Raw genomic sequence first — 23,072 nt, forward strand, 5'->3', positions numbered from 1 at the left:
TTAGTAATTAATGAAATTCTCATTTTGAAGTTTTAATTATCTATCTAATAATTGTAAAATGGATGTTATTTTCGTTGAATGTTATGTTTAATAATCTTTTATTTTGTTACCGGCATTATTAACAATTATATATCATGTTGTCGTCCGCAAGTATATAAGAAATTATGTTTTCCACTTTCATATTAAGTGTGGATGTTGCATGATTTATATTTTTCCACTCATGACGCTCACGGATCAATATTCTAGTTCTACTACTAAATAAGTAAATAGTATTTTTTATATCGTAGTACACGTGACGTGAAATTCTTTGTACTCGGATGGATACAGTAGACGACTATGTTTTTATGTTACCTTTTTTTAACTTTATTCTTAAAACTGTTGAAGTTTGTGTCGGAAGGAAGCCATACTAAATAATTGGTGGATCATCTTGTTTGGGTGCTTGCTTGCTTTGAGTTTGTGGGTTTTCACAGAAAATCTGAACTGAACCCTAATTACATACATACAGCAATGTCGTCTTTAAGCAGAGAGCTTGTCTTCTTGATTCTACAGTTTCTTGATGAAGAAAATTTTAAACAAACTGTCCACAAGTAGCTCATCTTCCATTTCACCTTTTCATTTATTTTTAAATTACTCTATATATTAAAGGAAACGAACTGCTACAGTTCCAAGGGTATATTTGTAATTTCATTGTTTTTATCAGGCTTCTTTGGACAATTCACACACATATTCCACCTGCATATTGCATCGCGAATTTCACCATTGTTTTTATCAGGCTTTCCATTCTTTCTTCAGTGACCCACAAATTCCTCTTCTCCCCCTTCAATCGAATCTGCCTAAGAGCTAATTAGGGCTAAAGACTTGGAATTGATGATGTTGTTGGTTGTCGTGACTTCTGACGGGAACGGGGAAGCGGTGGTGATGGTTCAGGTTGATGCTATGTAACACCCCGCAACCGCAGCGGAAACGTAAACGGGATGCGACAGACACCTCTGATATCAACCACATTGTTTATAAAGAAAACTGAATGCATTAATATACTTCAAAATTACATTATCTCGTATTTCATTACCGTCTAGGTGATACACACATCATCCATACGATACATAACTCTATTTGTTATAATGTATCCTAACATCCTGCACGCAAATCTTACACACATCAAGCACTTAGCACGTAAGCAATCATTTCATCTTAATTGTACCTGAAAAGCATGTGAGAAAACGGGTCAACTACGAATAGTTGGTGAGTTTCACAATTTTAGTAAACCATGATAAATCCATATCATAATATAATACTATCTGGGGACACTGTTAACCCAGTACTGTACTCACTCCGGGGGCAATGTTAACCCGGAAACACTTCTAGGAACCCCTGGGGACACTGTTAACCCAGTACTGTACTCACTCCGGGGGCAATGTTAACCCGGAAACACTTCCAAAGACATCTGGAGACACTGTTAACCCAGTCGTGTGCTCACTCAGTACGATTCCCGTACAATCAAATATTTATAAACACACGCAAATCCATGCGTTCAGTATGTACTTAAACATTTAAGTAGAAACATGCTTCCGCCCCGGGAAAATATTTGAAAAAAATTCAGAAAAAGGGGCTCGTGAAACTCACCTTAGCACATGCAAGCAGGTAACAACAATCATTATCAGTTAACACGTCCAATCTGTAATATGATCCCTACGATCGTTACTATACACTCATTATTAATATAACTTTAACCAAGTTAACCGGTACATCTGGGGGCACTGTTAACCCAGCACTGTACCTGTTCTGGGGGCAAGGTTAACCCAGAAACACTTCTCCGGACTCAGATTGTGATGTCGTTTAGAGTTCCATGGTCACAACTACTATTAGTTGTTTTTCTCGTTTTGCGTGCCTAGCACGGTTATCCGTTTTTATGTTTCAAAAATGAGTTTGGTCACACACGACCCGAAAATAGTCGTTGACTGATAATTTAATTAAAGATGTGAAATTATAGCTCGGTTTAAACGTCCCGATTGGCCGCGGGACCCGTTTCCGTCTTTGACTTACCGGAAACTGTTAAAATAGGTTAAAATTACTCAAATCATCCGAATTATTTTCGGATGATTTATTTTTACTTGTCTAACTCATTTATAAGAAAATAGCTCATTTTTAGGGTTTTTATACACCAGTCAGCTCGCTTAAGCGAACTTCACCGGTTTACGCGTTTTAACTTTAAAAGTTTGATAATTAGCACGATTAATTATCCGTTTACTCTCGGATCTTGAAATTTTGCACAAATCACTTTTTAACAGTGGGGAATTTTATAAAAATATTTCCAGAATTAATTCTTATATTTAAAATTTATTTATCTATTTTTAAACACCATTTAAACACTAAATATGTCGTAAATACCAAACGATCTTAGAAAAATCCCGAATTTTTCCTGGATGTCCCCTGCCATCCACATAGTCCCCTGTAATTTTTCCAGAACCAAAATCTTCTTTTACATCCCCTTCTTACCAAAACCGAGCTAGAAATCCCTAGAACTCGTTTAACCGAAAAGCCTACTTAGACTTCTCCAACGGACCTCAAATTTTGTGTGTGACTTATAAATGATATGAAAAGCTTATCTACAATTTTCCAGAATTTTTCATGATATTTAACTATTTTTCATCATTTTTGGCCAAAACCGAGCATTAAATTCACCAAATATTCATCCTATATCCAAAAATTACCAAAAATTCACAGAACTCTTATTTTCTTGTGTAGAACATTCCTGTAAAATTTCATGATCTAACTCTAAACGACCAACAATCTGTCCAAAAATACAAACACCGACATAAACCGAATATACCTTTCGTTTTCCGCCACTACAAGCTACAAACTCGTCTTTCCGCCTTATCTACCACTAAATACAGAGCCTACAAACAACATACCACAATACCAAGCAAGTCACACTCACGATCAAGCCATTTCTTTCATGGTTACGGTTATGATACAAAAACAAATATTTAAACCGTAAAAATTCGTTCTTGGTTCGTTTAACCCCTTTCTTGGACCAAGATCCCTTGTATAACCCGTATACATCACTTGATAATGCAAGAATCGGTTTTCATCATTGAAACCTCATTTTCTTGCAAATAACTCGAGAAAGGTAGATGAAAACGACTATAATTCGATCTTTACCTCGTTGTTCTTGCTTCAAAACTCGGGTTTTAGCTCAAGAGATTGAGAGAGAATGATGAAGGTTGAATGTGGTGTTTTTAAAAAAAAATGATAAAGCAAAAGGGGGGTTACCCCTTATTGCGACCGGAGTGAGAGGGAGGTGGGGTGGGACCCACCTCTCCATTTCTAACCACACATTCGGATATCGGAGATCTGGATAATGTTTTGGATAATCTGGTTCAGTTCGTTTTTCGGTTAAACGTTTAATTCGGCTTAAAACGTGGCTAAAACGGTAGTTTTTCGGCTTAAAAATGAAATTTATATAAAACCGATTTAAAAACTTCAAAAACTTAAATCATGACTTTCATTAACTTAATACATCATATTATTAATAATTGTGCATCTTTTTCGGCTTGATCGATCGTCTCTTGCTCGGTTTGGTATTAAAGGTTTCGTTTAACGTACCGACGTATCATTAAATCGAAATCCTTTTTCTGTGCTTTAATTCACTCATCCCGAAGCTTTAATACATCGTAAACATCACTAGATATCATATATCCCGTCTATAATGTATCCCTGATACGTTCGGGCTTCAATAACCGTTAATCGGTTAATCGTATTTCTAATACGATTAACTGTATAATCGAGTATAATTCGTACTGTGAATCATACATACTCGTATAAACACATTATAATTCATATATTCAGTATTAAATAACTCATAAATAGTATATACCGGTTAGGGTATACCTGATTTTGCCGGAATCGTTACATTCTCCCCCCATAAAAGAAATTTCGTCCTCGAAATTTTTACGCGTCGACTACCCCCTTTCGAGAGAAAGGTGGGGGGGGGGGGGGGTTTCTTCAGAATTCACCCTCGCGTTACCAGGTATAATCTGGTCCTCGCTGTGAATTCCACTTAATCTTAATCAATAAAGCTTGGTATGTCCAAACTCTTTAGTTCTCCCGTCTATTATTTCTACGGAATTATTCATGATATCAAGTATGACTTCTATGAGTACTTCCCTTACTAGTACTTTCGTTGCCTCATCGCTTAGGTACTTTTTCAATCCGTATACATGGCAAAACATCATGTATCGTACTTAGCCCCTGGAGTACTTTAATCGATAAACTAAATGACCAATCATGGAAATAGTCTCATGAGGTCCAATATATCAAGGAGCTATTTTCGGTTTTGCCAAACCTCATATCACTTCTCTAAGGTGATGCCTTAAAAATACCTTGTCACCTCTTTCCAGCGACAATGGTTTCCTTTGAATGTTGGCATAAATCCTTTGCCAATCTCGCGCTGCTTTCAGCTTATCTTAAATATTATAAACCTGATTGGTTGATTCTCGAATCAATCCAAATATTATGGCTTGAGTGACGCCCACTTTCGATTTAACAAATTGATGATAATCACTTTACCCATAGAAAGCTTCAAGTTCTCGATGCTTCCTTCCCTGTCTTCCAATAATGGAAGTAGGATGCCCATTTCGATCTGAGATAATTGAAAATGATACTCCACGACGAGATACCATTTCACCATCAGGAGTTTGGGCGAGAATTCATTGTGGTAATCGTTATAGATTGGAATGAAATGCGAGGATTGGTTAATCGATCCGCGATTACCCAATTGTCCTCATGCCTTTGATATATCTTGGGAATTTGAGTCCCGAAATCCAATGTAATTTATTCCCACTATCATTGGCGAATTTTCTGTCGTTGTGGCGTTCCCAAGGGTTTTCGGTATGTAGCCTTATCTCTTGCACAACTTAAATATTCACCAACATACGTAACCATATATTTCTCCAAACTCAGCCATTAATAAACTCCTTTCAGATATTCGTAGATCCCGGATGTATGGAGTATTTCGATCTATGCGCTTCGTCCATGATTAATTCACGAAGGTCATGGAGGGTCAGGATCCAAACCCAATTTTTGAAGTAGAGAATTTCGTTCACGCGCTGTTCAAAATTCTTCTCATTGCCGTAAAGTTCCTCCTTTTCGCTGTTCCTCTTTCAACGCCTCACGTTGAGCGACTCGAATCAGGCCCGAAAGGTTCGACTGGGCTATCATCCCCCATGCTCGCACTCGCAATGGCTTAACCCGATCCTTCCTACTCAAGGCATCGGCTACAACGTTAGCCTTGCTGGGGTGATAACGGATGTCACAGTCATAATCGCTTAACAACTCGACCCATCTTCGTTGCCTCATATTCAGTTCCTTCTGATCAAATATGTGCTGCAAACTTACATGATCGGTGAAGATGGTGCACTTCGTACCGAAGAGATAATGTCTCCAGATCTCAGGTGCGAAGATAACTGCTCCCAGTTCTAAGTCATGAGTAGTGTAATTTTTCTCGTGTATTTTTAACTGTCGGGAAGCATAGTCTATAACCTTATTATTCAGCATTAACACGTATCCTAACCCTCTATGCGATGCGTCACAATACGCGACAAAACCATCGTCTCCATCGGGGAGACTTAAAATCGGCGCTTAGCACAATTTTAATGGTTTCTATCTTATTTGGATCTATGTGAAATCCTTGTTGTTCTACAACATGACCAAGGGATTATGCCTTCTTTATTCAAATCACGTTTCGAAAACTTCGCGTACAACTCCTCTTGCTTTAACCCTTCCACAATTTTCCTTAACCGTCGTTCGTGCTCCTTTTTTACGTTGCGAATATATCAAAATATCATCAATGAATGTTATGACAAGTTTGTCAAAATAAAGTTTACCGACTCGGTTCATGAGTTCCATGAATGCTGCCGGCGCATTTGTTAGCCCGAAAGGCATAACTAAGAATTCATAATGGCCGTAGCGAGTCCGCAACGCTGTTGCTGCAACGTCCTCCTCTTGGATTTTTCATTTGGTGATAACTATATATAAGATCAATTTTCTAAAGATAAATCGCCCTTTGCAGTGGTTAAACAGATCATTTACTTCGAAGAAGTGAATACCTATTCTTGATCGTCACTTTATTCAATTCTCCCTAATCAACACATATCCTAACACTTCCGTCCTTCATTTCCCAATTAAAACTGGTGCACCCCATGGTGACTAACTAGGTCGTATAAAATCTTATCCAACAATTCTTGTAACTGATTGGATAATTCTTGCATCTCGGACGGTGCAATTCGGTAGGGTGCTTTAGCAACAGGGCCAGCTTGAGACATTAAATCGATTCTGAATTCGACCTGTCGGGTTGGCGGTAATCCAGAGAGTTCTTCTGGGAAAACTTGTGGAAATTTGCGTACCACCGGGATATTTTCTATATGTTTTCTCTTAAATACTTTGGCAATCACGTTTGTTAAATACACCACGTCTTCTTGTCGTAAATATTATAACATCTCAAGATGAGATTTGAGTGGCAACATAATACCATACACTTTTCTCTGTATTTAATCGCTTCATCGTCCGAAAGAGAGCTTCTAATCATCTTCTTTTCATATTTGATTTCAGCTTCATGTTGAGTTAGCCAATCCATGCTAACTATTACGTCAATACTTCTTTGCTTTACTGGTCGTAGGTCAATAAGGAAAGGTTAATCGTTCAGAATAATAGGACAATTCCGTACAATTTAGTTAACCGTTAGGGATTTACCGTTAGCGATTCTACAGTATAGGGTTCTATAGTTTCACTAATCGGTATCTTTCCAAATGATAGGAGGTTAACGGGAACTAACTTCTATCGACGACCGTAAAAATTATCACTGAAGTCTATTGATTTAAAACTACCACATACTTAACACCACCTTTGGATCATGACGTGCTTTATTCAAATTACTCACAAAAGCACGGCTCTTTGCTTGATCAGAGATGGATGCTTGTCATGAGGTTCGTCTTCCAACGACACCTTGGTCCAACTTTGGGCAATTTCTTTTGAAACGTTCTGTAATGCCATATTCATAGCAAATACAACTGTTTGGCATAATTTGGTTTCTTTGGATGGATTGTTATTGAAGTTGTTGGGTTCGGAGTGGTTGTATACGAATGGGTTGGGGTTGCCGGTTCACATGGCTTCAATTGGTTCTACAATTGGGGTATTACGCCCATCTTTACCACACCTGTGGCCTACTATCACTCGACATTCTTCTTCCTACCGATAACCATATTTTCCACATTTAGGGAAGGACCCTTCATGCGGTTCATGTTTTTAAACCAGAACTAGTCTTAGTATAATTCTGGGTTGTAGGACATGCCTACTTATTCACAAGTCTATCTTGCACTATACCTTTATCATTTCTCCTCTTTAATACTCGACGTCTCTCCTAACGTCCTTCCAGTCCGCTTCCTATAGAGTCAAATATATCAATGCTGACTGGTGACACAACCCTTCCAAAGGTTATATATTTTACAGGATTGACTAAACTCCTTATCGCTGGAGTTAGTCCCCAATATTGCGCTCACTTCGCTTAGTTTCAGGAGTAATTAGCCATGTTACCAGACATGACAATTCCTTCAAACGATTAGCGTTTTCTAAGTGATCAACATACAACATTTCTATCTTCCATAGTTCAGTTTCCAACCTCTGAACTTAATTACTCGAATAAAAGTGCTCTAGCACAAGAATTTTAAATTCCGACCACATCATTTGAGCAAAAATTTTCTATCTATTATTTTGTACCATCGTGTTCCATCACGATACAACATAATCTACCAACATATCTGTAGCATACTTCACTACACAATGTTCTAGACTCTTACCAATATCCTTAACCATTTCGATCTTTTCTATCCACTCGCTAATCAATTCCTCCCTTTACCATCAGCAAACTATTAATACTCCCCTTAACACCACCGATAAACATATCCTTCATACCGGATCTAATTCATTACGACTACTATTCATGTTTAGTATATAACTAATACTTGTAGTCATAATAGCATTCGGTGGAACATTATCACTTTTAGTAATACCACCAAGAATTGAAATATTCATATTCATGTGATTGCTCGATCTACAATCTTGCGATCACATTTGTATCAACACTAGCAGTGATCTGTGATACGACATTCGGTATCATCATCTGCTATCTTTGAGCAATCAACTGAATCATATCAATCTCCATCATTGGAGTTACTCTTTTTATGTCATTCTGCCGTACTCATCCCGTACGCAGTAATCAATATTAATCTCACCGTTTAACTCGTTACTAGCTCAATCATAACAACAGGTATACATACACACCAAATATTATCATACATATTACACATACCAGTATCTAGTATATATATGTCCCACAAATATGATCTCACATGGACTTAACCTGAAGTCGGTTAACGTTCAAATATATTTCATAATCCTTGTCACCAACCGACATATAGATCTTTCTCAACAAGGTTAATGTTTAATATATTTGATTTCAATATCCTTCTGCATGTCAGCATAACCGATACATGCTTACCGTGAGCACTAAACGATTACGTACCACGGAGTCATAATATCCGTGTCTATTCGTATTTCCGGTATACGCGGTATACCATCTACGAACGAACAACCAACTATGCTATAATGACTCCAACACCATTTTGTGTATGGGTAATCATTCTATTCGAGCATACATGGGCGTAGGCATCTAACGGATATAAGGATAACATAAGGAGTTGCAAGGTTCAAGGTAATCGCGCAACATGGGTTGCCTTCAAATATTATTAATTACTATTATGGGAATCTCTATCACTTGCTCAGTCAATGTCCTCAGGCGTTCTAGGTTCGTTGAAATCGGTAATTCTCGATCTGGAGGTGGTATGACTCATATGTTTAAGAGTGAGAAATACATATATATTTCTATATATTATTTTTATTTGCTGATTTATTATCAAATTTATTATTACTATTATTTTATGTATTTATTTACCTTAATGGAATAAGAATGGGTTCAGGTACGGATTCGTCCGTACGTGAGGGTCGACGGTTCGGGTGAACATCTGGGGTTATTAGGATATACGGTACCAGTGTTGGTAGGGTAAGGGATTCATCAATTTTGGTTGGGAGTGACGGTTACTAGATATTTCTGGTTAATGTCGAACGGGAGATCTAACTTGGTACTATCATAATTATGACCCGATAAGTTAGACTCATCATCAACCGATGCTCTTAGAAATTTCGGCATCCTCGGTACTTTTATTATTTCATCCCCCGGTTCCTTATCCGAGTCCCATTTCTCGATACATGTACCCACAAGATATGCACGTATATATATATATATATACACATTAGCACACATAAATAATATTATATACTTTACACATATGTTGCCATTTTTACCTATCATTGTACCCCGTGACTTCCCCTGAATTCCCTCGTGCGGACAAGTCGGTTATTATGTTCCGGACCATAACAACTCACTTGTCCATCCAAGTTCATCCAGACCTCGTCACTATAAATTATTAGTTGATATTCAGATCCTATAATACTTGAGCTACTGGTTATATTTTAGGTATCTTTTAAAGACATCCTAATTCTTTTATAACCAATGGCTCTGATACCAAGTTCTGTAACACCCCGCAACCGCAGCGGAAATGTAAACGGGATGCGACAGACACCTCTAATATCAACCACATTGTTTATAAAGAAAACTGAATGCATTAATATACTTCAAAATTACATTATCTCGTATTTCATTACCGTCTAGGTGATACACACATCATCCATACGATACATAACTCTATTTGTTATAATGTATCCTAACATCCTGCACGCAAATCTTACACACATCAAGCACTTAGCACGTAAGCAATCATTTCATCTTAATTGTACTTGAAAAGCATGTGAGAAAACGGGTCAACTACGAATAGTTGGTGAGTTTCACAATTTTAGTAAACCATGATAAATCCATATCATAATATAATACTATCTGGGGACACTGTTAACCCAGTACTGTACTCACTCCGGGGGCAATGTTAACCCGGAAACACTTCTAGGAACCCCTGGGGACACTGTTAACCCAGTACTGTACTCACTCCGGGGGCAATGTTAACCCGGAAACACTTCCAAAGACATCTGGGGACACTGTTAACCCAGTCCTGTGCTCACTCCATACGATTCCCGTACAATCAAATATTTATAAACACACGCAAATCCATGCGTTCAGTATGTACTTAAACATTTAAGTAGAAACATGCTTCCGCCCGGGAAAATATTTGAAAACAATTCAGAAAAAGGGGCTCATGAAACTCACCTTAGCACATGCAAGCAGGTAACAACAATCATTATCAGTTAATACATCCAATCTGTAATATGATCCCTACGATCGTTACTATACACTCATTATTAATATAACTTTAACCAAGTTAACTGGTACATCTGGGGGCACTGTTAACCCAGCACTGTACCTGTTCTGGGGGCAAGGTTAACCCAGAAACACTTCTCCGGACTCAGATTGTGATGTCGTTTAGAGTTCCATGGTCACAACTACTATTAGTTGTTTTTCTCGTTTTGCGTGCCTAGCACGGTTATCCGTTTTTATGTTTCAAAAATGAGTTTGGTCACACACGACCCGAAAATAGTCGTTGACTGATAATTTAATTAAAGATGTGAAATTATAGCTCGGTTTAAACGTCCTGATTGGCCGCGGGACCCGTTTCCGTCTTTGACTTACCGGAAACTGTTAAAATAGGTTAAAATTACTCAAATCATCCGAATTATTTTCGGATGATTTATTTTTACTTGTCTAACTCATTTATATGAAAATAGCTCATTTTTAGGGTTTTTATACACCAGTCAGCTCGCTTAAGCGAACTTCACCGGTTTACGCGTTTTAACTTTAAAAGTTTGATAATTAGCACAATTAATTATCCGTTTACTCTCGGATCTTGAAATTTTGCACAAATCACTTTTTAACAGTGGGGAATTTTATAAAAATATTTCCAGAATTAATTCTTATATTTAAAATTTATTTATTTATTTTTAAACACCATTTAAACACTAAATATGTCGTAAATACCAAAAAATCTTAGAAAAATCCCGAATTTTTCCTGGATGTCCCCTGCCATCCATATAGTCCCCTGTAATTTTTCTAGAACCAAAATATTCTTTTACATCCCCTTTTTACCAAAACCGAGCTAGAAATCCCTAGAACTTGTTTAACCGAAAAGCCTACTTAGACTTTTCCAACGGACCTCAAATTTTGTGTGTGACTTATAAATGATATGAAAAGCTTATCTACAATTTTCCAGAATTTTTCATGATATTTAACTATTTTTCACCATTTTTGGCTAAAACCGAGCATTAAATTCACCAAATATTCATCCTTTATCCAAAAATTACCAAAAATTCACAGAACTCTTATTTTCATGTGTAGAACATCCCTGTAAACTTTCATGATCTAACTCTAAACGACCAACAATCTGTCCAAAAATACAAACACCGACATAAACCGAATATACCTTTCGTTTTCCGCCACTACAAGCTACAAACTCGTCTTTCCGCCTTATCTACCACTAAATACAGAGCCTACAAACAACATACCATAATACCAAGCAAGTCACACTCACGATCAAGCCATTTCTTTCATGGTTACAGTTATGATACAAAAACAAAGATTTAAACCGTAAAAATTTGTTCTTGGTTCGTTTAACCCATTTCTTGGACCAAGATCCCTTGTATAACCCGTATACATCACTTGATAATGCAAGAATCGGTTTTCATCATTGAAACCTCATTTTCTTACAAATAACTCGAGAAAGGTAGATGAAAACGACTATAATTCGATCTTTACCTCGTTGTTCTTGCTTCAAAATTCGGATTTTAGCTCAAGAGATTGAGAGAGAATGATGAAGGTTGAATGTGGTGTTTTTAAAAAAAATGATAAAGCAAAAGGGGGGTTACCCCTTATTGCGACCGGAGTGAGAGGGAGGTGGGATGGGACCCACCTCTCCATTTCTAACCACACATTCGGATATCGGAGATCTGGATAATGTTTTGGATAATCTGGTTCAGTTCGTTTTTCGGTTAAACGTTTAATTCGGCTTAAAACGAGGCTAAAACGGTAGTTTTTCGGCTTAAAAATGAAATTTATATAAAACCGATTTAAAAACTTCAAAAACTTAAATCATGACTTTCATTAACTTAATACATCATATTATTAATAATAGTGCATCTTTTTCGGCTTGATCGATCGTCTCTTGCTCGGTTTGGTATTAAAGGTTTCGTTTAACGTACCGACGTATCATTAAATCGAAATCCTTTTTCTGTGCTTTAATTCACTCATCCCAAAGCTTTAATACTTCGTAAACATCACTAGATATCATATATCCCGTCTATAATGTATCCCTGATACGTTCGGGCTTCAATAACCGTTAATCGGTTAATCGTATTTCTAATACGATTAACTGTATAATCGAGTATAATTCGTACTGTGAATCATACATACTCGTATAAACACATTATAATTCATATATTCAGTATTAAATAACTCATAAATAGTATATACCGGTTAGGGTATACCTGATTTTGCCGGAATCGTTGCATGCTAATTGGGGTTTCCCATGTATATATGTATAGTAATAAAAAACATTGCAGCTTAATGATAAGTAAATATCACACCTCGGGCTAGCTGGTTTCGGTTTTGTTGTCTTTGCTTATCCTGCTGTGTATATATGTGTAGCTGAGAGAGTCATCTTACAGTGCTTTATATGAGTTCAATTTGGGTTTATTCATGATGATGATGATGTTGTGGTTAAGGTGTTTTGACGTTTGTTGACTACAGTATGTGACATTTTTTTTAGTTTCTTATGTCCCTGGTATTAATTATGATGTGCTAATTTTGTAGGACAATGGTTAATAAGCACAGGACAGAAGGCTTGACCACATTATCTTCATTGCAATATGGTAACTCTTATATCCCAGTTTGTTTTTACTTTGCAATATGGTTATATTTTACATAATAACGAATCATTTCGAAATGTGTTATATATCTAATGGGTCGATTTCGGTTATTTTTTTTTCTCTTAACGGCTACATTAGAGTTATGTTTTATCTTTAACGGAAGTAACGTATCTTCTATCTCTAATGGAATGACCCCTGGTCATTTATTATCTCTTAACGGGTCAAACTCAGGTTAGTATTATCTCTAACGGGTAGGGGTGGCAATCTTGACCTAAACCCTTTCAAATGTGTCAATTTGAGTTGTTTTAAAAGTTAAATGAGTTGGTTTGGGTAAAAGGTTTTAAATAAATGGGTCAAAATGAGTCATTTGAAATTCCATCCTTTTATTTTCGAGTCAAAATGGGTCGACAAGTTCAAAGAAATGGGTCGATGTGGGTTAGTGTCCTAAGGAAATGTGACAGGCCAGATATGCCGAATCTGAGCTGAGAGATGCTAGGTCTCGCTATCGTGCCTCATAAGCCAACTCAGAATCTAAATCTTTAGTGTGTATTTCACTAATATGAAAATTGAAAACATACTTTCCACATTCTATTTTATCTTTTATTTGAATAAATTCTTCATTAGTGATTATTATGCCCTCGTTTTTACAGTCCTTATATGCTAAATAAAGAAAATCAGATAGCTCTAACCTTTTAATAAGACTCATATCGCCTCGTGCCTTAACTAAATAAAAAATAAGATACCTCCAAGATGACATGATTTATTTTTTTCACTTTTGCCGATATAACATAGGATTTAACCATTGATAACTGGTGTCTTTACCTATGGAATACAGATATACGATTAGATGGCGAGCATGGATACAACTAGGGCTTTTCCCAGTTCTATACGGGTGTCTTAACCTGGAATTAGAAAATTTATTTGAACAACCTCAGCTATGAGAGGTTTCTCTTGCTGGGAGTAGAAACATCAGCTGGGACAGGTAAAGAATCATGAAAGAATCTAATCGTGTTAAGCATTTTGTGAAAAGATCTAGTTTCTAGTGAAGATCAAGCAAAACTTTATTGTTTCTGTCTTCCTTATTCTTTTTATTTAGGTTTTATGAATTCTTTATTCAATTATGACATAAATGAAATGTGAAATTCTTGAGTAGTCTACTTCCTCTCGAATGATGAATCCCGTAATTCTTAATTAAAGAGAGTACCTTGAAATTCATAAGGAATTTACTTGTCTATGTACTGTTTCATTCGATCTTTTTATCCCGACTTCACCTCGACGGTTAGGCCACGATGCCCTTGCCAATCCCATTTATTCTGGCTTTTCATTGGGATTTGTTTTTGTTTGTATATCGTTATTCTATATTCTATTGAATTCCCATTTTGTAGCTGCTGCGCAGCTCCTTATTTACGTAGGAGCCATAAATGTTTTAATCATTTTTGCTGTGATGTTCATAAATGATTCAGAATATTCCAAAGTTTTCCGTCTTTGGACCGTGGGAGATGGAGTAACTTCCGTGGTCTGTACAAGTCTTTTTGTTTCACTAATTACTACTATTCCAGAACTTGCTCTACAATCTGGTTTGCTTTTGTAGTCCAAACAATCCCGTAGGATTGTTTGGACTACAAAAGCAAACCATATTGTAGAGCAAGATCTGATAAGTAATGTAAGGCCCCGTTCCCGGTGCCTTACTTTAGTGTCGGATTTACTCATAAACACAGTTCTTACCATCAGAGTTACTTAAAACTTTTCGCGGAATATAAAACATCAATCATTCATTACAAAATATTAAATCTTTTCTTTGATACCATAACACAAATCATTATATTTAAAACATCTTTTCTTCTATCTTCTTATGCCAGCCATTCAATCTGTGCCATGTGTCATCCTCATGCTAACTCTAAAATCAGCTCACCTGCGTGCATACTGAAGTCAGCTACGCTGAGTGAGTTCTAGTTAATCAAGCAACTTATCATACAACCACTACATGCATCATATACGTATCCGAAGACACGTAGTCCACTATCTAACCTGCTCACCTTACCACTTAACCTCTTATTTACCCCTACCACTTTGCCACTTTAATAACGTATAACATTATGCCACTTTGCCACTTTGCCACTTTAATAACGAAGTCACGTATAGGCTTACCCTACCACGTACTACCGTCATGCCACTAACACTCTTACTAGAATCTTGCCACTTCTAACACACTCTACCTCTACTTGTCTACAACACACTTCATAACATTACATCATTTACATAATAACCAAGTTACATCATAACATTTACACACACTAATAACCACTTGACAATCACTATCCTTGGCGATACGTGCAATATCCGAAGATCGTTCACGCACCGACAAGCATTATATAATAGCTACCTCGTATAACATATATAGCATTCACTTACCACTTAAGGTAAGTGTATTCACACTTCACATCGAGTATGCACACAGCCTCAAAAACATAACAAGGAAAATGGGGCTAGAAACTCACCTGAACTTGGTTAATAGTTACTCCTTCCTTAGCTAAGCGTGACTATCTGTATAACAATTACACATATCAATTAACTATTACTATCCATATCACGTTTCTAGTCTACTTACAACCCTCAATGAGCGGGGGTCCGGGGGCAGCGCCCCTGGCAGCGGGGTCTAGGGGCGGCAGCCCCTAGCAGGGTCCAAGGGACAGAGCCCCTGGCTGGAGTCGAGCTGTCTTATCACATTTTTTACTACGATTTTAAATTATTATTTTAATCACCATCACAATTCCCATAACGAATTAAGTGTAATTCGTTATCAGATCACACTTTAATTCGCTATCCAGATCACATTCTGATTCGTTATCTTTCCTTAGTTGATTCATTAATCTAGTTCGTCGTCTTCCATAACGAATTGGACCTTGTTAACGAACTGAACTCTTAACGAACTGAACCCTTAACGAACTGGGGGTTCATTCGTCATTCTTGGCTTAACGAATGGACATAACGAATTAAGGCTAATTCGTTATCTTCCCCTAACGAACTCGCATAACAAACTAAGGCTAGTTCGTCTCCCTTCCGCTAACGAATTAGGTTTAGGTCAGAGAATGTCAAAACATTCTCTGACATTTGCCTATCCTCGTACCAGCCAACTCCGGCGCGCCTTTCCGGCGCCGCCGTTGCCGGAAAAACGTGAATCTTGCCGGAAGAGCGAGATCTCACTCGTTTGGCCACCGTTTTCACCGTTTTTCATCCCGTTCGATCCAGATCTGAGCTAGGGTGATCCCTAAGCTCATCTTAGGTTCGGTTTATACCCGATTCCACCTGGATCTCGTGACTTCAACGGTTTAACGGTGTCGGCTCGGTGTCGGCTCGTTGTTTCGCCACTAGATCTAACGGTTTGGACCTCTACAACAACATACTATCATTACCTCGGGTCGGAAATCGATTCTCCTTCTTCTTTTTGGTTTCGGCTTAGAGAGAGAGAGAGTAGAATGAGAGAGAGCTAAGTGTGTGTTTGGGTGGTGTATGGAGTATGAGAAATGAATGATAATTGGGTAATTAAGGCTTTTATAATTATGGATCATGGGCTTAAGCCCATGGTCTCATCCTTCCTTCCTTCATGACCCAAGTCCATAACCCATATCAATTACCCAACACTAGCCCGACCCATACTAGCTCCTACTCTATTTTATTATTTCCCCGCTTACCCGAGTAAACTTTCCCACCAATATTAAATAATACAATTAATATTATTTTAGAAATTTCGGTATGTTACAAGTAATAGTCAACAAATTGGGATTCATTTATCAACAGATTTTTTTTCTTCCATTTGAATTTATTTCAATAATTCTTTTAGTTGCGTTAATCGGCGCAATTGTTGTAGCTCATCAATAGAAATCATGAATTACCTCCTTGGTCCCACCCCCCACTAAAAAAGGCCTACGAACACGAACGGGAAGGATGAAAGCGAGTTGGTATGCTAATTCCTCATCTGCAAATCAGCCCTTCCCGTGGGTTATTTTCTCAACGAATATTCTAGGAATGAAATCTTTATATAATTCGAAAAAACAAAGCACAAGTCCAGGGCAATAAAATATGAAAAAAATTTCTTTTTCGCATTTATAATATTAAACAAAATGATTAGCAAATAAAAGTGCTAATGCTACAACCAGGCCATAAATTGTTAAAGCTTCCATAAAAGCTAGACTAAGCAATAAAGTACCTCGTATTTTTCCTTCTGCCTCGGGCTGTCTCGCGATACCTTTTACAGCTTGACCCGCAGTAGTAGTCAAGCTAGCTATATGTTGTGTATTATCAACAATTTCTACATAAGGCAGTAAGATGATATCTTGAGCAGTTACATATCCAGGGCCCCTGACACAAATAGACGCCTCACAAGTTCCATAGAGATTACTTCTCAATACGATTTCTTTCAAATTCATTAAAGTTTCATGTACTGATTCTTGAATACCCATTATGGTAGAATATTCGTGTGAGATTTTCTCAGATTTTGCGCGTGTGATACATGTTCCTTCGATTTCTCCAAGCAAAGCTCTTCGCATCGCAAATAAGGATCTAAAGAAATGGTATTCCTATGAAAAGACAAATTATTTTATTACAAAAAAAAAAAAAAAAAAAACTCGAAAGTCTATTTATTACCAAATAAATAAGAAAATTTTCAAAAAAAAAACTCTAGATATGATCGTTTATCATATAACTATATTCATTATGAAACTAAGAAGGCCTATATTTCTATATCATCATTACAAATAAGAAGTAAGAAAATTCCACCAGAAAGAAAGAAATTTTTTTTAACATACTTAAAAATATTCCTATCAAGAATTATCTAGTAAAAAGCAATTATATATATATATATATATATATATGGAAAAAAATACAGATAGAAAATATTTGGGTTAGAAATTGAATAAAAATATTCAGGTTGAACCTAATAAGGACCAAACCAAAATAGGGGATAAAATTTAGCAAGATCTGATAAGTAATAGTCAACAAATTGGGATTCATTTATCAACAGATTTTTTTCTTCCATTTGAATTTATTTCAATAATTCTTTTAGTTGCGTTAATCGGCGCAATTGCTGTAGCTCGTCAATAATAACTCTTTATAACTGGAAAAACCTTGTTATGAGCTATCACATGTCTTTCCTTTTTTCTATTTGACTTTGTATATAAAATACATAGTTTATTTCAAACATAATTTATTTCAAAATAACGAGGACTTTTTCTAGTTTGGTTCGATTTGCGTGTTTTCTCTTTGTATTTCTTTTTTTTTTATGCATTGGGGTTATCCGCTAAAAACTACGGTAGAGCTTGTTATGAATGTCTTCGTGGTTGCCTTGATTTTACTAAAGATGATGAGAACGTAAACTCCCAACCATTTATGCGATGGAAAGACCGTTTCTTATTTTGTGCCGAAGCTATTTATAAATCACAAGCTGAAACAGGTGAAATCAAAGGGCATTACTTGAATGCTACTGCGGGTACATGCGAAGAAATGATGAAAAGGGCTATATTTGCCAGAGAATTGGGAGTTCCTATCGTAATGCATGACTACCTCCCTGCACTAAGCAAGTCGTAGTCCCAGCTTTTTTCTCCTTCGATTGAGTTGGATTGGAAGAGTCAACCTGCCTTTTTCACGTGTGCGCATTATTTAAGATTAGTCTTTCTTTTCTGGAGTAAGAAATCCAATTTGAGCGTCGCGTCGCTTACTTAGCTTGGGTTAACTTTAGAGCTCCGCTTACTCATATGATGCGTGGGAAGAAAGAAATTGGTTGGTGTGGCTTATGCCCAACAATATAACATGACTTATATGCGCGTGTCAATCAATGGATATATTTCCATTTTTTAATAAAAAAGGTTCGCAAAAATTTCAATACACTATACATATAATAGAATTTAACTATGACAATGGGTTGCCCGGGATTCGAACCCGGAACTAGTCGGATAGAGTAGATAATTTCTTTGTTAAATCAGTCAAAATCCCTCCCCAAGAGTCCTCCTTCTTTATCTTATTCCTACCATCAGGGGCGAAAGGATGAGACGGAATAGCGTGTCATTTCGGAACCGTTCATAAACTTTCCCTTGACTAATCTAAAAGTAAAGGCAGCTATCTGGATAATTTTGGGCCAAAGGCATCACAAGAGCCATCTTGATTCGGGCTAGAGGAGGAAGGAACCTGAGCCTATAGGTGTAGGAATCAATCCACTGTCTCGTTGCTAATTAGAGTAGAGCTAAAGGCAGCTATCGCGATGAATTGTTACAAAGTGTCCCTCCTTCTAGCGAAGCTTCTAGAAGGCCGATCACTACATAGAGAGAGCAAAGTGTTTACTTTTTTTAATCCAAGAAGTTTTTCTTACTTTATACAAAATAAATAGGTCATCGATTCAGCATTGGCTAAAAAACCCCCAATAAGTAGTTCAAATCATTTTATTGATATGAGTGTTTTATATTGATAAAATATTTATTTTGAAACCACCTCTAAATTAACATAGTGGTAGAAAGAATACCATGCTGCGTCTGGGCTTCAAACAATTTAGCTTTAACCATGTTAATGGTCCCACATCATTGGTTGATAGAGAATCAAAGTGGATTTTCCAATAAATTACGAAATGCTATAGTTCTTAGAAGCTATACAGGCAACAACGAACGCGGTTCTCTCGTCGTGAAAGAAATAATGAAAGGTAAAAAAGTACATATGGCCTCAGCGCACCCTATAGAGATAAAATATTCGTCTTTCTTCTGTTTTTACAGAAGGGTTATTGAACCGTATCTCTCTGACAGGGTTGGCACATAGGAAATCCCATTAAGATTCTTCATAAAGAAAAAGAATCATTGTATGATGAAAATAGAATTGCCGCCCGTTTTTTGTGTTGTATATTTACGTGTATACACTATAAAATCAACTATAAAAAAATTCTTTATTTATTTGTATTTTTAATAGAATAGATAGATAGGATAAGGGTTTTTTTTATAACTCTAAAACTGGCCTATACAGCAATTTGAGAATTCTTCTGATATGAAATCATAGTCTAAATAGATAGAATCATGATCTAAAGATATCCATTAACCATAAAATATAGACCCCTCGCTCAGTCAATTCATTCTAATTTCTAATTTATTAATTTAATCCGATCGGTATAGTATAGATAGATAATCAGAAAAAGAAGAAAACATTGTTTTTGCAAACATGTGTTTTGATGATCCCTACCTTATTGACCGCAACTTCTACATCCGCCCCTCTACTATTATCTAGTATCTAGTATTACTATATTTTTAAATTAACATAAAAAAAATAGTTTTTCTAATAAAGAAAAGTAATCAATAAGCAAAATTTACATTTGCCTATATTTTCGATTGATTTTGAATTGGAAATAAAACTTCATAAAATATTCGGAAAAGTATATGATATAGAAACCTATAATATCAATGCATAAAAAAAAAGAAATACAAAGAGAAAACAGGTCTTGAGCTGATCAACCCGGTTATAGAAGACGGGCAAAGGTACAACGAACTTGAGGATCGCCTCAAGCGGCACTTCGTTGGGGGGAGTGAAACGAGCAATAGAATGGCCTTCGATGATATGGTGGAAAAACAACATATCATCGAAAAAAGCGTGGAGGAAGAGCTGCTCATAGGTGATTTTCGTAGAGATCGCATTTTCGAAAAGCGGTATGAGATAAGGGAATGTCTCTTTTATAGAAAGGGAGTTCCACTGAAGAAAAAAACTTTGGATTCTTATTTAAAAGAAATTCAAAAGAACCCTACTCGCAGCAAGCCACATTGCAAAATTCTTAGAAAAATAAAAGCTTTAAAGATTGATTTATTCTTCTAAATAGTTAAGAATATACAGAATTTCTCATTATGAGAGAACCATTTTAAAGAGTATAAAAACAGAATTACTACAATCCCTTTTAAAAAAAGGTGGCTTAGATGTTCTATAATATTTACTATAATATATATTTAACAGTTATTTTTTATTCTATATTATATTCTTTAATATATTCTAAGTATATAGATGGAAGAGCCAAGAATTCAAATAGTTAATATTAAGAGTTTGTTGAATTCCTATGCATGTTGAATTTATGTTATGTGAGCCTACTTAGCTCAGAGGTTAGAGCATCGCATTCGTAATGCGATGGTCATCAGTTCGATTCCGATAGTCGGCTTTTCTCTATTTGTCGGATTGGAACGGGTTTTCGTACAAGACAGGTTTTGGCACGAAACGAATTTCAGATCGGAACGGGTTCGGTTCAGGTTTCAAGTCAACACGAGTTTTCACCCGTGACGTGTTGGGTTTTGGTTTCTTTCTGGTCGATTCCGGACTCGTTTTTGTTCGTTTTTTCAGTTCAGTTTTTGTTCGGTTTGAATTCTTTTAGTTTCGTTTTGATTGATTTTTTCGATTTCAATTGATATGCTCCGGTTTTGGCTTTTTGTTTCTTTGTTTCATTTTCGTCAATTCTTTCGGTTTCGGTTTCGGTTTGATTCTAGATTTTATTTTATGGAACGTGGACAATGTATGAAACATTTTAGTGCTTTTACTTTTTTTGTTTATAATTTAAATTTTGAGTTATTATTTTTTTATTATTATTTTTGAGGGTTTTTTATCTTAATAGAAAACCCCTCAAAAAAATTCAAAAAAAATAATTAAAAAAATCATAAATTAAAATATAAGTAAAAAACGAAAAATCTAAAAAAACTAAAATGTTTCCGCCGTTATTCTCGTTCAAAAAAAAAAAAAAAAAACCGGTTTGACACTAACCTATTTTGACCCAAACCAAAACAACCCTTTTTTTAATTGACTCGTTTTGACCCAAACTCATTTTGACTCATACTCGTTTTGACACATCACTCATTTCAACCCATGACTCGTTCGACCCAACCCAACCCATTTGCCACCTCTACTAATGGGTTGATTCGGGTTACGTTTTATCTCAACTGATACCGACCAATTTTCCTTTGCGTACGTTTTGGACACACGATAGTAAAAACGCCTACCTTGGACAGCTACGGCGCAACGCGCCGAGTATCAAACTAGTTTCTATTATTGAATGATCAAAATGTATGGATTTAACAACATGGAATTAGGGCTATTTACTTTCCCTACAATTTTATGTGCAATAATAAAATAAACATGATTTTGTATGATTTTTATATATTATAGGTTGGAACTAGAATCAGAGTTTTTCTTCAACATCAAGTATTTTGAGGATGAGGTACAAAATGGGAATTGGGATGATGTCGAAAAGTATCTTTCCGGTTTTACCAAAGTCGATGATAATCGCTATTCCATGAAGATATTTTTTGAAATCAGGAAGCAGAAGTATCTTGAAGCACTGGATAAGTAAGTATTTTCTTTTGTCAACTTCATGATAAATTACAAAAAAATACTTAACATGTTAATGTATCGAATTTCTGTTTTAGGAATGATCTATCGAAGGCAGTGGAGATTCTTGTAAAGGGTCTTAAAGTATTTGTGTCATTTAATAAAGACCTTTTTAAGGAGATAACTCAATTACTGACGTTGGAGAATTATACGTACTTTAAATAATGAATTTTAAATAAAATCTCAAATGAATTTGAACTTTTGATATTGGTTTCTTTTATGTTAGGGAAAACGAGCAATTATCAAATATGGAGATACGAAATCAGCTCGGGCAATAATGTTAGTTGAGCTCAAGAAGCTTATCGAAGCAAATCCTTTGCTTCGTGACAAGGTACAATTTCCTAACTTTAAAAATTCAAGGTTAAGAAACTTAAATAATCAGTTGCTTGGGCCATTACCTAAAGCTGGAGGTTTTCCTCCTTTGGGTGCACACGAGGTTTGTAATTTTATTTAATTGACTTTATTTTGTCTTTTTGGGCATTTTGACTAAACTAACATATAAATTTGCAGTCGTTTCAACCAACACCGGGTCTCGTTCCGACCCCGCTTGCTGGTTGGATGTCTAATCCTCCTCAAGTAGCTCATCCTAGTGTATCCGGTAGTGCAATTGGGCTTGGTGGGCCCTCTATTCCAGGTTATTTTGTTATCTTGCAACAGTTCAAATAATATAATTAACTGAAATAAAATGTGTTGAAAATTGGGGTGTC

At 36.2% G+C, this 23,072-nt stretch overlaps 1 non-coding gene and 1 pseudogene across 2 annotated transcripts in view; both read left to right on the top strand.

Moving 5' to 3' along the window:
* The first annotated feature begins 507 nt into the window (after positions 1-507).
* Positions 508-23,072, top strand: part of LOC143623406 (topless-related protein 1-like) — a 77,391-nt pseudogene continuing 54,826 nt past the window's right edge. Inside the window, exons 1-5 of the transcript XR_013151887.1 lie at positions 508-587; positions 22,144-22,323; positions 22,404-22,517; positions 22,592-22,801; positions 22,876-22,999. The product of XR_013151887.1 is annotated as a topless-related protein 1-like (transcript). The remainder of the gene's footprint in view (positions 588-22,143; positions 22,324-22,403; positions 22,518-22,591; positions 22,802-22,875; positions 23,000-23,072) is intronic.
* On the top strand, positions 21,076-21,148 carry TRNAT-CGU (transfer RNA threonine (anticodon CGU)). The gene has a single exon. It is a non-coding gene; the product is annotated as a tRNA-Thr (tRNA).

The sequence above is a fragment of the Bidens hawaiensis genome, unplaced genomic scaffold, assembly GCF_021521415.1.
Source record: "Bidens hawaiensis isolate Kalapana, Puna unplaced genomic scaffold, B.hawaiensis_p1.1 tig00003430_1, whole genome shotgun sequence".
Taxonomy (NCBI): Eukaryota; Viridiplantae; Streptophyta; class Magnoliopsida; order Asterales; family Asteraceae; genus Bidens; species Bidens hawaiensis.